General features: G+C 63.9%; 5 non-coding genes across 5 annotated transcripts; all 5 read right to left on the reverse strand.

Annotated features, from left to right (window-relative positions):
* Positions 1-326: 326 nt before the first annotated feature.
* On the reverse strand, positions 327-445 carry LOC142865264 (5S ribosomal RNA). The gene has a single exon (XR_012915566.1). It is a non-coding gene; the product is annotated as a 5S ribosomal RNA (ribosomal RNA).
* Positions 446-3,978: 3,533 nt separating this feature from the next.
* LOC142865266 (5S ribosomal RNA) lies at positions 3,979-4,097 on the reverse strand. Its single transcript, XR_012915569.1, has one exon. It is a non-coding gene; the product is annotated as a 5S ribosomal RNA (ribosomal RNA).
* A 3,532-nt stretch (positions 4,098-7,629) lies between these two features.
* LOC142865074 (5S ribosomal RNA) lies at positions 7,630-7,748 on the reverse strand. The gene has a single exon (XR_012915375.1). It is a non-coding gene; the product is annotated as a 5S ribosomal RNA (ribosomal RNA).
* Positions 7,749-11,286: 3,538 nt separating this feature from the next.
* Positions 11,287-11,405, reverse strand: LOC142865267 (5S ribosomal RNA). Its single transcript, XR_012915570.1, has one exon. It is a non-coding gene; the product is annotated as a 5S ribosomal RNA (ribosomal RNA).
* Positions 11,406-14,939: 3,534 nt separating this feature from the next.
* Positions 14,940-15,058, reverse strand: LOC142865268 (5S ribosomal RNA). Its single transcript, XR_012915571.1, has one exon. It is a non-coding gene; the product is annotated as a 5S ribosomal RNA (ribosomal RNA).
* Positions 15,059-17,856: the final 2,798 nt, after the last annotated feature.

Here is a 17,856-nt window from a genome sequence, read left to right on the forward strand (position 1 = left end):
ACGAGTTCTGGTCACATACTCCCTCAAAATGACATCCTGGCCTTCTTCTGGAACTCCCTCCCCTCTCAGACTCTCAAGGTTTCCTCCAGCGTGTCGGTTCCCACAGAGCAGACCTTTGGTCTGAGACCTGACAGTCCAGAAGCCACGCATGCTGCCGCGTGACGGCGGTGTCGCGGCTTGGGACAAGAGGAGGCCCCACGGTGCGGGCTGGGGCGCCAGGCACCGCGGCGGGCGCTGAGGGTGGGGGTGACCCCCACCCCGGGCCGCCGACTCGCTCCCAGAAAGGGGACAGAACAAGAGGCAAAACAAAAAAAAAAAAAAGAAGAAGCCTACGGCACCCGGTATTCCCAGGCGGTCTCCCATCCAAGTACTAACCAGGCCCGACCCTGCTTAGCTTCCGAGACCAGACGAGATCGGGCGCGTTCAGGGTGGTGTGGCCCTAGACGGCGGAGGGCGCCCCTGCCCCGCTCAAGAAGCCGAGCCTCTCTGCGCTTCCCCGCCGCCTCCTCCCCCCGCCCCAGGCCCCGCGCCGGCGCTGACCCGCACCGGGCCGGGCCTGTTGAGTTCACCGGCCGGGTCCGGCGGGCTCCGAGGGACGGGGGTGACAGGCGGGGCGGGGCGGGGCGGGGCGGGCAGGGAGCGGCGGGCCGGGGTGGGGGGCTGTCTCTCTCTACACACACACACACCCACACACACACACACTCACACTCACACTCACTCACTCACACTCACACAAGATGCGCCTCCACGGCTGGACTCGCCAAGGTGGAGACCTTCCAGCCCCCTTCCTCTCCTCGCCTGGCCCACCCCCAGCTCGTGGCCGCCGCCGCCGCCGCCGCCGATTGCGCACGCGCGGGTCGCCCGCCCTTTGACCCCAGGCAGGGGCCGCCCTCCCCGACAACCCCTTTCAGCTGCGCCCCCCACCCTGTGGGTGGGCTGCCGCCTATTCCCCCGGGCCCGGGCTGGGGCACAGCGCATGGGGGAGGGGAGCGAGTGTATGGGGCGTCTCTCTCTCTCTCTAGGGATGTGTCCCATGGGTGGGGTGGCGTGGTTTGTGGGGCGCTGAAGAAATCAGTCCCCTCCATCTCCTACCTCTGGAAAACGCCCAAGCCCTTGGAGAACTGCCGGCAACGCGACCGTGGGGGCCGGGACCCTCCTCTGTGTCCTCCTGTGGCCCAGTCCAAGGGGCCTGGGCCTGGCCGGGGCTGCATTGGACCCCGACCACCCTGGCGTGTGGACTCGCTAAAAATCGGCGATTAGATATTGGATTCCAGCTTCATTGAGGTCATTTCACTAATGAGTGCACCGGAAAGAGTTTCCTAATCCATCTGTGAGGGTGGCAACTGAAAGAGAATTTTAAAGCTGACAGAATAGGCGAGGAAAGGCATAGGAGATTTCCACACCCAGTAAGGAAGCCTTTCCCGAAATGGAAGAAAGAAACGAGCAAACAGAGACACCGGTAGCCCGCCAGGATCAGAGTCTGCCCCCGAGAGAAAGTACCCTGACCAGGTTCACCCGTGGGTGGGTGGCGAGCTAGCGGCATTCAGAAGAGCGAGGCCCGCAGTCTGTGCAGAAGACACCTGCACTCGGGTGTGTGTGGCGGCACGATTCACAAGCAGCTCCAGATGTTAAGCCAAGGAGAAGCCAGGGAGTTCCCAACGCCCCAGGTGTCCTCAGCCCACGACTGGCTGCTGGGGGAATGCGAAGCCCGGCTCCTTGTCTCAGAGCCCTTGTCTCAGAGCGGGACAACCAGGAGGTGTGACGTACACCCCGGGGTTCCCAGGAGGATCAGGCTGAAGCTGGGACTTGGCCTGAAAGTGTCCCCTCGCATGGCCACCCCCTTCCCCTTCCTGCTCCTCTACTCCTGGTGCCCCTCCATCCAGGGGCCAGACCTTAAAGAGTCACCCGCAAGAGAATCCTGGTCCCAAAGGAGCCTTCTGGGGGACCCGTGCTGAGAGAGGTTGTGGGCATGGCCCGCTGGGGCTCTGCCCGACCCAGGGCTGAGAGATGCAACCTCCCAGCTCTGGGTCCCTGCAGGGGAAGCATTGGCAAGCACAGGGCCAGTCCTCCAAAGGCCCAGGTGCAGGGAGCCCAGGCCAAGCAGCCTGTGGAAGAAGCCACCCCGGGAACACGACTGCAGGCCACGGCCCTTCCCACCTCCTCCTCCTCCTCCTCCTGCTCCTCCACCCCCCCCCCGACCTCCCACCCCCCCACCCCACCCCCCGACATGGCGCAGGGCTCAGAGACACCTCAGACACTTGCTACCCAAAGTGCAAAGGGCATCAGTTGCTCCTCCAAACCCCCCCCCCTGCCCAGCAGACCGCGTTGTCCAGCCAGCCCCCGGGCCTCCCTGGGGTGCCCAGCACAAAAGTGCAGACAACCACCGGACCCTCAATCTCAGTTTTCGGATGTTTTTGCCACTCTAAGGACCCGCAGGCCAGCTGGGCCTTCTGGCAGGACAGAGAGCCCCGGAATCCGACGTGGAGAGCTGGGTGTACGTCCCCACGAGGAGGCGGTCCCCACCTCCGCGGCTCTCCCCTTGCGGGGGGGAAAAGCAGCCACGGGGCCTCAGAGAAGACACCAGGCTGGGCGCCCGCCCCACAGTGGGGGCACGTCCCCCGCAGGCCACTTAGCGCCGGCCGCCGGCCGGCGGACGGTTGGGTGGCGCGAGACGCTGCGGCCGCCCTGCTACCGGGTTCCTGGGAGGGCGTCCTGGAACCAGCGTCCACACCAAGCCCTTGGAAGGCCCAGGCGACGGAGGAGCCCCGTCAGGCAGGGGCCGAGGACGGTGACGGCCCGGGCGGGGAGGAGCGTGTCAGGCAGGGGCAGAGGACGGTGACAGGTGACAGGCCGGGCGGGAAGGAGTCAGTCAGGCAGGGGCCGAGGAGGAGACGGGCTGGGTAAGGGTTAGGGTTAGAGTCAGGGCACAAGTCACAATCGCAAAGACCTGGAAGCGACCCGAGTGCCCATCGACCCACGAGTGCGTAAATGAAATGTGGCGCGTGGACACCACGGAGTGCTATTCAGCTAGGAGGAGCAGCGGTGAGAGGGCACCTCTCGTGGTTCTCCTGGCCAGAGCTGGAACCCGTTCCAGTAAGCCAGGTAGCCCAAGAATGGACACACGAGCACCACGTGCTCGCGCTCACCAGCAAATGGGTACGAACCGATGGACACCTAAGTGGACACAGAGGAATCACCTTCATCGGGTGGGTGTCGGGCGGGTGGGGGGAGGGGATGGGCATACACCTCCATTAGGAATGGGGTGGGTGCGCACCGACTGGGGGATGGGCGCACTTGAGGCTCTGACCGGAGGGGGGAGGCTGGGAGAGGGCAACGTACCCGACCTTAACATTGGTACCCCCACAATACGCTGGAACAACATCAGAGGTAAATGAATAAGAACACAGGGGGGAGGGGGGCACGGGCAACACATGTCACCTTAATACTTGGACTCCCATCATCTGCTTGAAAAGAGAGAGAAAAGAAAATGCAATCATAGAGATAAGAGACACTTTTTAAACATAATGAATCCGAAGAGAAAAGTAAAAGGAGGCCTGTGGAGCAGGTCTGGGTGTGACTCCGGATCCCCCAACATCAGGTGCCACCACCAAAGATTCCTACGTGTAGCCCATAGAACCCCAAAAGCAACGGGACGAGTTCTGGTCACATACTCCCTCAAAATGACATCCTGGCCTTCTTCTGGAACTCCCTCCCCTCTCAGACTCTCAAGGTTTCCTCCAGCGTGTCGGTTCCCACAGAGCAGACCTTTGGTCTGAGACCTGACAGTCCAGAAGCCACGCATGCTGCCGCGTGACGGCGGTGTCGCGGCTTGGGACAAGAGGAGGCCCCACGGTGCGGGCTGGGGCGCCAGGCACCGCGGCGGGCGCTGAGGGTGGGGGTGACCCCCACCCCGGGCCGCCGACTCGCTCCCAGAAAGGGGACAGAACAAGAGGCAAAACAAAAAAAAAAAAAAGAAGAAGCCTACGGCACCCGGTATTCCCAGGCGGTCTCCCATCCAAGTACTAACCAGGCCCGACCCTGCTTAGCTTCCGAGACCAGACGAGATCGGGCGCGTTCAGGGTGGTGTGGCCCTAGACGGCGGAGGGCGCCCCTGCCCCGCTCAAGAAGCCGAGCCTCTCTGCGCTTCCCCGCCGCCTCCTCCCCCCGCCCCAGGCCCCGCGCCGGCGCTGACCCGCACCGGGCCGGGCCTGTTGAGTTCACCGGCCGGGTCCGGCGGGCTCCGAGGGACGGGGGTGACAGGCGGGGCGGGGCGGGGCGGGGCGGGCAGGGAGCGGCGGGCCGGGGTGGGGGGCTGTCTCTCTCTACACACACACACACACACACACACACACACTCACACTCACACTCACTCACTCACACTCACACAAGATGCGCCTCCACGGCTGGACTCGCCAAGGTGGAGACCTTCCAGCCCCCTTCCTCTCCTCGCCTGGCCCACCCCCAGCTCGTGGCCGCCGCCGCCGCCGCCGCCGATTGCGCACGCGCGGGTCGCCCGCCCTTTGACCCCAGGCAGGGGCCGCCCTCCCCGACAACCCCTTTCAGCTGCGCCCCCCACCCTGTGGGTGGGCTGCCGCCTATTCCCCCGGGCCCGGGCTGGGGCACAGCGCATGGGGGAGGGGAGCGAGTGTATGGGGCGTCTCTCTCTCTCTCTAGGGATGTGTCCCATGGGTGGGGTGGCGTGGTTTGTGGGGCGCTGAAGAAATCAGTCCCCTCCATCTCCTACCTCTGGAAAACGCCCAAGCCCTTGGAGAACTGCCGGCAACGCGACCGTGGGGGCCGGGACCCTCCTCTGTGTCCTCCTGTGGCCCAGTCCAAGGGGCCTGGGCCTGGCCGGGGCTGCATTGGACCCCGACCACCCTGGCGTGTGGACTCGCTAAAAATCGGCGATTAGATATTGGATTCCAGCTTCATTGAGGTCATTTCACTAATGAGTGCACCGGAAAGAGTTTCCTAATCCATCTGTGAGGGTGGCAACTGAAAGAGAATTTTAAAGCTGACAGAATAGGCGAGGAAAGGCATAGGAGATTTCCACACCCAGTAAGGAAGCCTTTCCCGAAATGGAAGAAAGAAACGAGCAAACAGAGACACCGGTAGCCCGCCAGGATCAGAGTCTGCCCCCGAGAGAAAGTACCCTGACCAGGTTCACCCGTGGGTGGGTGGCGAGCTAGCGGCATTCAGAAGAGCGAGGCCCGCAGTCTGTGCAGAAGACACCTGCACTCGGGTGTGTGTGGCGGCACGATTCACAAGCAGCTCCAGATGTTAAGCCAAGGAGAAGCCAGGGAGTTCCCAACGCCCCAGGTGTCCTCAGCCCACGACTGGCTGCTGGGGGAATGCGAAGCCCGGCTCCTTGTCTCAGAGCCCTTGTCTCAGAGCGGGACAACCAGGAGGTGTGACGTACACCCCGGGGTTCCCAGGAGGATCAGGCTGAAGCTGGGACTTGGCCTGAAAGTGTCCCCTCGCATGGCCACCCCCTTCCCCTTCCTGCTCCTCTACTCCTGGTGCCCCTCCATCCAGGGGCCAGACCTTAAAGAGTCACCCGCAAGAGAATCCTGGTCCCAAAGGAGCCTTCTGGGGGACCCGTGCTGAGAGAGGTTGTGGGCATGGCCCGCTGGGGCTCTGCCCGACCCAGGGCTGAGAGATGCAACCTCCCAGCTCTGGGTCCCTGCAGGGGAAGCATTGGCAAGCACAGGGCCAGTCCTCCAAAGGCCCAGGTGCAGGGAGCCCAGGCCAAGCAGCCTGTGGAAGAAGCCACCCCGGGAACACGACTGCAGGCCACGGCCCTTCCCACCTCCTCCTCCTCCTCCTCCTGCTCCTCCACCCCCCCCCGACCTCCCACCCCCCCACCCCACCCCCCGACATGGCGCAGGGCTCAGAGACACCTCAGACACTTGCTACCCAAAGTGCAAAGGGCATCAGTTGCTCCTCCAAACCCCCCCCCCTGCCCAGCAGACCGCGTTGTCCAGCCAGCCCCCGGGCCTCCCTGGGGTGCCCAGCACAAAAGTGCAGACAACCACCGGACCCTCAATCTCAGTTTTCGGATGTTTTTGCCACTCTAAGGACCCGCAGGCCAGCTGGGCCTTCTGGCAGGACAGAGAGCCCCGGAATCCGACGTGGAGAGCTGGGTGTACGTCCCCACGAGGAGGCGGTCCCCACCTCCGCGGCTCTCCCCTTGCGGGGGGGAAAAGCAGCCACGGGGCCTCAGAGAAGACACCAGGCTGGGCGCCCGCCCCACAGTGGGGGCACGTCCCCCACAGGCCACTTAGCGCCGGCCGCCGGCCGGCGGACGGTTGGGTGGCGCGAGACGCTGCGGCCGCCCTGCTACCGGGTTCCTGGGAGGGCGTCCTGGAACCAGCGTCCACACCAAGCCCTTGGAAGGCCCAGGCGACGGAGGAGCCCCGTCAGGCAGGGGCCGAGGACGGTGACGGCCCGGGCGGGGAGGAGCGTGTCAGGCAGGGGCAGAGGACGGTGACAGGTGACAGGCCGGGCGGGAAGGAGTCAGTCAGGCAGGGGCCGAGGAGGAGACGGGCTGGGTAAGGGTTAGGGTTAGAGTCAGGGCACAAGTCACAATCGCAAAGACCTGGAAGCGACCCGAGTGCCCATCGACCCACGAGTGCGTAAATGAAATGTGGCGCGTGGACACCACGGAGTGCTATTCAGCTAGGAGGAGCAGCGGTGAGAGGGCACCTCTCGTGGTTCTCCTGGCCAGAGCTGGAACCCGTTCCAGTAAGCCAGGTAGCCCAAGAATGGACACACGAGCACCACGTGCTCGCGCTCACCAGCAAATGGGTACGAACCGATGGACACCTAAGTGGACACAGAGGAATCACCTTCATCGGGTGGGTGTCGGGCGGGTGGGGGGAGGGGATGGGCATACACCTCCATTAGGAATGGGGTGGGTGCGCACCGACTGGGGGATGGGCGCACTTGAGGCTCTGACCGGAGGGGGGAGGCTGGGAGAGGGCAACGTACCCGACCTTAACATTGGTACCCCCACAATACGCTGGAACAACATCAGAGGTAAATGAATAAGAACACAGGGGGGAGGGGGGCACGGGCAACACATGTCACCTTAATACTTGGACTCCCATCATCTGCTTGAAAAGAGAGAGAAAAGAAAATGCAATCATAGAGATAAGAGACACTTTTTAAACATAATGAATCCGAAGAGAAAAGTAAAAGGAGGCCTGTGGAGCAGGTCTGGGTGTGACTCCGGATCCCCCAACATCAGGTGCCACCACCAAAGATTCCTACGTGTAGCCCATAGAACCCCAAAAGCAACGGGACGAGTTCTGGTCACATACTCCCTCAAAATGACATCCTGGCCTTCTTCTGGAACTCCCTCCCCTCTCAGACTCTCAAGGTTTCCTCCAGCGTGTCGGTTCCCACAGAGCAGACCTTTGGTCTGAGACCTGACAGTCCAGAAGCCACGCATGCTGCCGCGTGACGGCGGTGTCGCGGCTTGGGACAAGAGGAGGCCCCACGGTGCGGGCTGGGGCGCCAGGCACCGCGGCGGGCGCTGAGGGTGGGGGTGACCCCCACCCCGGGCCGCCGACTCGCTCCCAGAAAGGGGACAGAACAAGAGGCAAAACAAAAAAAAAAAAAAGAAGAAGCCTACGGCACCCGGTATTCCCAGGCGGTCTCCCATCCAAGTACTAACCAGGCCCGACCCTGCTTAACTTCCGAGACCAGACGAGATCGGGCGCGTTCAGGGTGGTGTGGCCCTAGACGGCGGAGGGCGCCCCTGCCCCGCTCAAGAAGCCGAGCCTCTCTGCGCTTCCCCGCCGCCTCCTCCCCCCGCCCCAGGCCCCGCGCCGGCGCTGACCCGCACCGGGCCGGGCCTGTTGAGTTCACCGGCCGGGTCCGGCGGGCTCCGAGGGACGGGGGTGACAGGCGGGGCGGGGCGGGGCGGGGCGGGCAGGGAGCGGCGGGCCGGGGTGGGGGGCTGTCTCTCTCTACACACACACACACACACACACACACACTCACACTCACACTCACACTCACTCACTCACACTCACACAAGATGCGCCTCCACGGCTGGACTCGCCAAGGTGGAGACCTTCCAGCCCCCTTCCTCTCCTCGCCTGGCCCACCCCCAGCTCGTGGCCGCCGCCGCCGCCGCCGATTGCGCACGCGCGGGTCGCCCGCCCTTTGACCCCAGGCAGGGGCCGCCCTCCCCGACAACCCCTTTCAGCTGCGCCCCCCACCCTGTGGGTGGGCTGCCGCCTATTCCCCCGGGCCCGGGCTGGGGCACAGCGCATGGGGGAGGGGAGCGAGTGTATGGGGCGTCTCTCTCTCTCTCTAGGGATGTGTCCCATGGGTGGGGTGGCGTGGTTTGTGGGGCGCTGAAGAAATCAGTCCCCTCCATCTCCTACCTCTGGAAAACGCCCAAGCCCTTGGAGAACTGCCGGCAACGCGACCGTGGGGGCCGGGACCCTCCTCTGTGTCCTCCTGTGGCCCAGTCCAAGGGGCCTGGGCCTGGCCGGGGCTGCATTGGACCCCGACCACCCTGGCGTGTGGACTCGCTAAAAATCGGCGATTAGATATTGGATTCCAGCTTCATTGAGGTCATTTCACTAATGAGTGCACCGGAAAGAGTTTCCTAATCCATCTGTGAGGGTGGCAACTGAAAGAGAATTTTAAAGCTGACAGAATAGGCGAGGAAAGGCATAGGAGATTTCCACACCCAGTAAGGAAGCCTTTCCCGAAATGGAAGAAAGAAACGAGCAAACAGAGACACCGGTAGCCCGCCAGGATCAGAGTCTGCCCCCGAGAGAAAGTACCCTGACCAGGTTCACCCGTGGGTGGGTGGCGAGCTAGCGGCATTCAGAAGAGCGAGGCCCGCAGTCTGTGCAGAAGACACCTGCACTCGGGTGTGTGTGGCGGCACGATTCACAAGCAGCTCCAGATGTTAAGCCAAGGAGAAGCCAGGGAGTTCCCAACGCCCCAGGTGTCCTCAGCCCACGACTGGCTGCTGGGGGAATGCGAAGCCCGGCTCCTTGTCTCAGAGCCCTTGTCTCAGAGCGGGACAACCAGGAGGTGTGACGTACACCCCGGGGTTCCCAGGAGGATCAGGCTGAAGCTGGGACTTGGCCTGAAAGTGTCCCCTCGCATGGCCACCCCCTTCCCCTTCCTGCTCCTCTACTCCTGGTGCCCCTCCATCCAGGGGCCAGACCTTAAAGAGTCACCCGCAAGAGAATCCTGGTCCCAAAGGAGCCTTCTGGGGGACCCGTGCTGAGAGAGGTTGTGGGCATGGCCCGCTGGGGCTCTGCCCGACCCAGGGCTGAGAGATGCAACCTCCCAGCTCTGGGTCCCTGCAGGGGAAGCATTGGCAAGCACAGGGCCAGTCCTCCAAAGGCCCAGGTGCAGGGAGCCCAGGCCAAGCAGCCTGTGGAAGAAGCCACCCCGGGAACACGACTGCAGGCCACGGCCCTTCCCACCTCCTCCTCCTCCTCCTCCTGCTCCTCCACCCCCCCCCCCCCGACCTCCCACCCCCCCACCCCACCCCCCGACATGGCGCAGGGCTCAGAGACACCTCAGACACTTGCTACCCAAAGTGCAAAGGGCATCAGTTGCTCCTCCAAACCCCCCCCCCCCGCCCAGCAGACCGCGTTGTCCAGCCAGCCCCCGGGCCTCCCTGGGGTGCCCAGCACAAAAGTGCAGACAACCACCGGACCCTCAATCTCAGTTTTCGGATGTTTTTGCCACTCTAAGGACCCGCAGGCCAGCTGGGCCTTCTGGCAGGACAGAGAGCCCCGGAATCCGACGTGGAGAGCTGGGTGTACGTCCCCACGAGGAGGCGGTCCCCACCTCCGCGGCTCTCCCCTTGCGGGGGGGAAAAGCAGCCACGGGGCCTCAGAGAAGACACCAGGCTGGGCGCCCGCCCCACAGTGGGGGCACGTCCCCCGCAGGCCACTTAGCGCCGGCCGCCGGCCGGCGGACGGTTGGGTGGCGCGAGACGCTGCGGCCGCCCTGCTACCGGGTTCCTGGGAGGGCGTCCTGGAACCAGCGTCCACACCAAGCCCTTGGAAGGCCCAGGCGACGGAGGAGCCCCGTCAGGCAGGGGCCGAGGACGGTGACGGCCCGGGCGGGGAGGAGCGTGTCAGGCAGGGGCAGAGGACGGTGACAGGTGACAGGCCGGGCGGGAAGGAGTCAGTCAGGCAGGGGCCGAGGAGGAGACGGGCTGGGTAAGGGTTAGGGTTAGAGTCAGGGCACAAGTCACAATCGCAAAGACCTGGAAGCGACCCGAGTGCCCATCGACCCACGAGTGCGTAAATGAAATGTGGCGCGTGGACACCACGGAGTGCTATTCAGCTAGGAGGAGCAGCGGTGAGAGGGCACCTCTCGTGGTTCTCCTGGCCAGAGCTGGAACCCGTTCCAGTAAGCCAGGTAGCCCAAGAATGGACACACGAGCACCACGTGCTCGCGCTCACCAGCAAATGGGTACGAACCGATGGACACCTAAGTGGACACAGAGGAATCACCTTCATCGGGTGGGTGTCGGGCGGGTGGGGGGAGGGGATGGGCATACACCTCCATTAGGAATGGGGTGGGTGCGCACCGACTGGGGGATGGGCGCACTTGAGGCTCTGACCGGAGGGGGGAGGCTGGGAGAGGGCAACGTACCCGACCTTAACATTGGTACCCCCACAATACGCTGGAACAACATCAGAGGTAAATGAATAAGAACACAGGGGGGAGGGGGGCACGGGCAACACATGTCACCTTAATACTTGGACTCCCATCATCTGCTTGAAAAGAGAGAGAAAAGAAAATGCAATCATAGAGATAAGAGACACTTTTTAAAAATAATGAATCCGAAGAGAAAAGTAAAAGGAGGCCTGTGGAGCAGGTCTGGGTGTGACTCCGGATCCCCCAACATCAGGTGCCACCACCAAAGATTCCTACGTGTAGCCCATAGAACCCCAAAAGCAACGGGACGAGTTCTGGTCACATACTCCCTCAAAATGACATCCTGGCCTTCTTCTGGAACTCCCTCCCCTCTCAGACTCTCAAGGTTTCCTCCAGCGTGTCGGTTCCCACAGAGCAGACCTTTGGTCTGAGACCTGACAGTCCAGAAGCCACGCATGCTGCCGCGTGACGGCGGTGTCGCGGCTTGGGACAAGAGGAGGCCCCACGGTGCGGGCTGGGGCGCCAGGCACCGCGGCGGGCGCTGAGGGTGGGGGTGACCCCCACCCCGGGCCGCCGACTCGCTCCCAGAAAGGGGACAGAACAAGAGGCAAAACAAAAAAAAAAAAAAGAAGAAGCCTACGGCACCCGGTATTCCCAGGCGGTCTCCCATCCAAGTACTAACCAGGCCCGACCCTGCTTAGCTTCCGAGACCAGACGAGATCGGGCGCGTTCAGGGTGGTGTGGCCCTAGACGGCGGAGGGCGCCCCTGCCCCGCTCAAGAAGCCGAGCCTCTCTGCGCTTCCCCGCCGCCTCCTCCCCCCGCCCCAGGCCCCGCGCCGGCGCTGACCCGCACCGGGCCGGGCCTGTTGAGTTCACCGGCCGGGTCCGGCGGGCTCCGAGGGACGGGGGTGACAGGCGGGGCGGGGCGGGGCGGGGCGGGCAGGGAGCGGCGGGCCGGGGTGGGGGGCTGTCTCTCTCTACACACACACACACACACACACACACACTCACACTCACACTCACACTCACTCACTCACACTCACACAAGATGCGCCTCCACGGCTGGACTCGCCAAGGTGGAGACCTTCCAGCCCCCTTCCTCTCCTCGCCTGGCCCACCCCCAGCTCGTGGCCGCCGCCGCCGCCGCCGATTGCGCACGCGCGGGTCGCCCGCCCTTTGACCCCAGGCAGGGGCCGCCCTCCCCGACAACCCCTTTCAGCTGCGCCCCCCACCCTGTGGGTGGGCTGCCGCCTATTCCCCCGGGCCCGGGCTGGGGCACAGCGCATGGGGGAGGGGAGCGAGTGTATGGGGCGTCTCTCTCTCTCTCTAGGGATGTGTCCCATGGGTGGGGTGGCGTGGTTTGTGGGGCGCTGAAGAAATCAGTCCCCTCCATCTCCTACCTCTGGAAAACGCCCAAGCCCTTGGAGAACTGCCGGCAACGCGACCGTGGGGGCCGGGACCCTCCTCTGTGTCCTCCTGTGGCCCAGTCCAAGGGGCCTGGGCCTGGCCGGGGCTGCATTGGACCCCGACCACCCTGGCGTGTGGACTCGCTAAAAATCGGCGATTAGATATTGGATTCCAGCTTCATTGAGGTCATTTCACTAATGAGTGCACCGGAAAGAGTTTCCTAATCCATCTGTGAGGGTGGCAACTGAAAGAGAATTTTAAAGCTGACAGAATAGGCGAGGAAAGGCATAGGAGATTTCCACACCCAGTAAGGAAGCCTTTCCCGAAATGGAAGAAAGAAACGAGCAAACAGAGACACCGGTAGCCCGCCAGGATCAGAGTCTGCCCCCGAGAGAAAGTACCCTGACCAGGTTCACCCGTGGGTGCGTGGCGAGCTAGCGGCATTCAGAAGAGCGAGGCCCGCAGTCTGTGCAGAAGACACCTGCACTCGGGTGTGTGTGGCGGCACGATTCACAAGCAGCTCCAGATGTTAAGCCAAGGAGAAGCCAGGGAGTTCCCAACGCCCCAGGTGTCCTCAGCCCACGACTGGCTGCTGGGGGAATGCGCAGCCCGGCTCCTTGTCTCAGAGCCCTTGTCTCAGAGCGGGACAACCAGGAGGTGTGACGTACACCCCGGGGTTCCCAGGAGGATCAGGCTGAAGCTGGGACTTGGCCTGAAAGTGTCCCCTCGCATGGCCACCCCCTTCCCCTTCCTGCTCCTCTACTCCTGGTGCCCCTCCATCCAGGGGCCAGACCTTAAAGAGTCACCCGCAAGAGAATCCTGGTCCCAAAGGAGCCTTCTGGGGGACCCGTGCTGAGAGAGGTTGTGGGCATGGCCCGCTGGGGCTCTGCCCGACCCAGGGCTGAGAGATGCAACCTCCCAGCTCTGGGTCCCTGCAGGGGAAGCATTGGCAAGCACAGGGCCAGTCCTCCAAAGGCCCAGGTGCAGGGAGCCCAGGCCAAGCAGCCTGTGGAAGAAGCCACCCCGGGAACACGACTGCAGGCCACGGCCCTTCCCACCTCCTCCTCCTCCTCCTCCTGCTCCTCCACCCCCCCCCCGACCTCCCACCCCCCACCCCACCCCCCGACATGGCGCAGGGCTCAGAGACACCTCAGACACTTGCTACCCAAAGTGCAAAGGGCATCAGTTGCTCCTCCAAACCCCCCCCCCCCGCCCAGCAGACCGCGTTGTCCAGCCAGCCCCCGGGCCTCCCTGGGGTGCCCAGCACAAAAGTGCAGACAACCACCGGACCCTCAATCTCAGTTTTCGGATGTTTTTGCCACTCTAAGGACCCGCAGGCCAGCTGGGCCTTCTGGCAGGACAGAGAGCCCCGGAATCCGACGTGGAGAGCTGGGTGTACGTCCCCACGAGGAGGCGGTCCCCACCTCCGCGGCTCTCCCCTTGCGGGGGGGAAAAGCAGCCACGGGGCCTCAGAGAAGACACCAGGCTGGGCGCCCGCCCCACAGTGGGGGCACGTCCCCCGCAGGCCACTTAGCGCCGGCCGCCGGCCGGCGGACGGTTGGGTGGCGCGAGACGCTGCGGCCGCCCTGCTACCGGGTTCCTGGGAGGGCGTCCTGGAACCAGCGTCCACACCAAGCCCTTGGAAGGCCCAGGCGACGGAGGAGCCCCGTCAGGCAGGGGCCGAGGACGGTGACGGCCCGGGCGGGGAGGAGCGTGTCAGGCAGGGGCAGAGGACGGTGACAGGTGACAGGCCGGGCGGGAAGGAGTCAGTCAGGCAGGGGCCGAGGAGGAGACGGGCTGGGTAAGGGTTAGGGTTAGAGTCAGGGCACAAGTCACAATCGCAAAGACCTGGAAGCGACCCGAGTGCCCATCGACCCACGAGTGCGTAAATGAAATGTGGCGCGTGGACACCACGGAGTGCTATTCAGCTAGGAGGAGCAGCGGTGAGAGGGCACCTCTCGTGGTTCTCCTGGCCAGAGCTGGAACCCGTTCCAGTAAGCCAGGTAGCCCAAGAATGGACACACGAGCACCACGTGCTCGCGCTCACCAGCAAATGGGTACGAACCGATGGACACCTAAGTGGACACAGAGGAATCACCTTCATCGGGTGGGTGTCGGGCGGGTGGGGGGAGGGGATGGGCATACACCTCCATTAGGAATGGGGTGGGTGCGCACCGACTGGGGGATGGGCGCACTTGAGGCTCTGACCGGAGGGGGGAGGCTGGGAGAGGGCAACGTACCCGACCTTAACATTGGTACCCCCACAATACGCTGGAACAACATCAGAGGTAAATGAATAAGAACACAGGGGGGAGGGGGGCACGGGCAACACATGTCACCTTAATACTTGGACTCCCATCATCTGCTTGAAAAGAGAGAGAAAAGAAAATGCAATCATAGAGATAAGAGACACTTTTTAAAAATAATGAATCCGAAGAGAAAAGTAAAAGGAGGCCTGTGGAGCAGGTCTGGGTGTGACTCCGGATCCCCCAACATCAGGTGCCACCACCAAAGATTCCTACGTGTAGCCCATAGAACCCCAAAAGCAACGGGACGAGTTCTGGTCACATACTCCCTCAAAATGACATCCTGGCCTTCTTCTGGAACTCCCTCCCCTCTCAGACTCTCAAGGTTTCCTCCAGCGTGTCGGTTCCCACAGAGCAGACCTTTGGTCTGAGACCTGACAGTCCAGAAGCCACGCATGCTGCCGCGTGACGGCGGTGTCGCGGCTTGGGACAAGAGGAGGCCCCACGGTGCGGGCTGGGGCGCCAGGCACCGCGGCGGGCGCTGAGGGTGGGGGTGACCCCCACCCCGGGCCGCCGACTCGCTCCCAGAAAGGGGACAGAACAAGAGGCAAAACAAAAAAAAAAAAAAGAAGAAGCCTACGGCACCCGGTATTCCCAGGCGGTCTCCCATCCAAGTACTAACCAGGCCCGACCCTGCTTAGCTTCCGAGACCAGACGAGATCGGGCGCGTTCAGGGTGGTGTGGCCCTAGACGGCGGAGGGCGCCCCTGCCCCGCTCAAGAAGCCGAGCCTCTCTGCGCTTCCCCGCCGCCTCCTCCCCCCGCCCCAGGCCCCGCGCCGGCGCTGACCCGCACCGGGCCGGGCCTGTTGAGTTCACCGGCCGGGTCCGGCGGGCTCCGAGGGACGGGGGTGACAGGCGGGGCGGGGCGGGGCGGGGCGGGGCGGGCAGGGAGCGGCGGGCCGGGGTGGGGGGCTGTCTCTCTCTACACACACACACACACACACACACACACTCACACTCACACTCACACTCACTCACTCACACTCACACAAGATGCGCCTCCACGGCTGGACTCGCCAAGGTGGAGACCTTCCAGCCCCCTTCCTCTCCTCGCCTGGCCCACCCCCAGCTCGTGGCCGCCGCCGCCGCCGCCGATTGCGCACGCGCGGGTCGCCCGCCCTTTGACCCCAGGCAGGGGCCGCCCTCCCCGACAACCCCTTTCAGCTGCGCCCCCCACCCTGTGGGTGGGCTGCCGCCTATTCCCCCGGGCCCGGGCTGGGGCACAGCGCATGGGGGAGGGGAGCGAGTGTATGGGGCGTCTCTCTCTCTCTCTAGGGATGTGTCCCATGGGTGGGGTGGCGTGGTTTGTGGGGCGCTGAAGAAATCAGTCCCCTCCATCTCCTACCTCTGGAAAACGCCCAAGCCCTTGGAGAACTGCCGGCAACGCGACCGTGGGGGCCGGGACCCTCCTCTGTGTCCTCCTGTGGCCCAGTCCAAGGGGCCTGGGCCTGGCCGGGGCTGCATTGGACCCCGACCACCCTGGCGTGTGGACTCGCTAAAAATCGGCGATTAGATATTGGATTCCAGCTTCATTGAGGTCATTTCACTAATGAGTGCACCGGAAAGAGTTTCCTAATCCATCTGTGAGGGTGGCAACTGAAAGAGAATTTTAAAGCTGACAGAATAGGCGAGGAAAGGCATAGGAGATTTCCACACCCAGTAAGGAAGCCTTTCCCGAAATGGAAGAAAGAAACGAGCAAACAGAAACACCGGTAGCCCGCCAGGATCAGAGTCTGCCCCCGAGAGAAAGTACCCTGACCAGGTTCACCCGTGGGTGGGTGGCGAGCTAGCGGCATTCAGAAGAGCGAGGCCCGCAGTCTGTGCAGAAGACACCTGCACTCGGGTGTGTGTGGCGGCACGATTCACAAGCAGCTCCAGATGTTAAGCCAAGGAGAAGCCAGGGAGTTCCCAACGCCCCAGGTGTCCTCAGCCCACGACTGGCTGCTGGGGGAATGCGAAGCCCGGCTCCTTGTCTCAGAGCCCTTGTCTCAGAGCGGGACAACCAGGAGGTGTGACGTACACCCCGGGGTTCCCAGGAGGATCAGGCTGAAGCTGGGACTTGGCCTGAAAGTGTCCCCTCGCATGGCCACCCCCTTCCCCTTCCTGCTCCTCTACTCCTGGTGCCCCTCCATCCAGGGGCCAGACCTTAAAGAGTCACCCGCAAGAGAATCCTGGTCCCAAAGGAGCCTTCTGGGGGACCCGTGCTGAGAGAGGTTGTGGGCATGGCCCGCTGGGGCTCTGCCCGACCCAGGGCTGAGAGATGCAACCTCCCAGCTCTGGGTCCCTGCAGGGGAAGCATTGGCAAGCACAGGGCCAGTCCTCCAAAGGCCCAGGTGCAGGGAGCCCAGGCCAAGCAGCCTGTGGAAGAAGCCACCCCGGGAACACGACTGCAGGCCACGGCCCTTCCCACCTCCTCCTCCTCCTCCTCCTGCTCCTCCACCCCACCCCCCGACCTCCCACCCCCCCACCCCACCCCCCGACATGGCGCAGGGCTCAGAGACACCTCAGACACTTGCTACCCAAAGTGCAAAGGGCATCAGTTGCTCCTCCAAACCCCCCCCCCCCCGCCCAGCAGACCGCGTTGTCCAGCCAGCCCCCGGGCCTCCCTGGGGTGCCCAGCACAAAAGTGCAGACAACCACCGGACCCTCAATCTCAGTTTTCGGATGTTTTTGCCACTCTAAGGACCCGCAGGCCAGCTGGGCCTTCTGGCAGGACAGAGAGCCCCGGAATCCGACGTGGAGAGCTGGGTGTACGTCCCCACGAGGAGGCGGTCCCCACCTCCGCGGCTCTCCCCTTGCGGGGGGGAAAAGCAGCCACGGGGCCTCAGAGAAGACACCAGGCTGGGCGCCCGCCCCACAGTGGGGGCACGTCCCCCGCAGGCCACTTAGCGCCGGCCGCCGGCCGGCGGACGGTTGGGTGGCGCGAGACGCTGCGGCCGCCCTGCTACCGGGTTCCTGGGAGGGCGTCCTGGAACCAGCGTCCACACCAAGCCCTTGGAAGGCCCAGGCGACGGAGGAGCCCCGTCAGGCAGGGGCCGAGGACGGTGACGGCCCGGGCGGGGAGGAGCGTGTCAGGCAGGGGCAGAGGACGGTGACAGGTGACAGGCCGGGCGGGAAGGAGTCAGTCAGGCAGGGGCCGAGGAGGAGACGGGCTGGGTAAGGGTTAGGGTTAGAGTCAGGGCACAAGTCACAATCGCAAAGACCTGGAAGCGACCCGAGTGCCCATCGACCCACGAGTGCGTAAATGAAATGTGGCGCGTGGACACCACGGAGTGCTATTCAGCTAGGAGGAGCAGCGGTGAGAGGGCACCTCTCGTGGTTCTCCTGGCCAGAGCTGGAACCCGTTCCAGTAAGCCAGGTAGCCCAAGAATGGACACACGAGCACCACGTGCTCGCGCTCACCAGCAAATGGGTACGAACCGATGGACACCTAAGTGGACACAGAGGAATCACCTTCATCGGGTGGGTGTCGGGCGGGTGGGGGGAGGGG

The sequence above is a fragment of the Microcebus murinus genome, chromosome 28, assembly GCF_040939455.1.
Source record: "Microcebus murinus isolate Inina chromosome 28, M.murinus_Inina_mat1.0, whole genome shotgun sequence".
NCBI lineage: Eukaryota > Metazoa > Chordata > Mammalia > Primates > Cheirogaleidae > Microcebus > Microcebus murinus.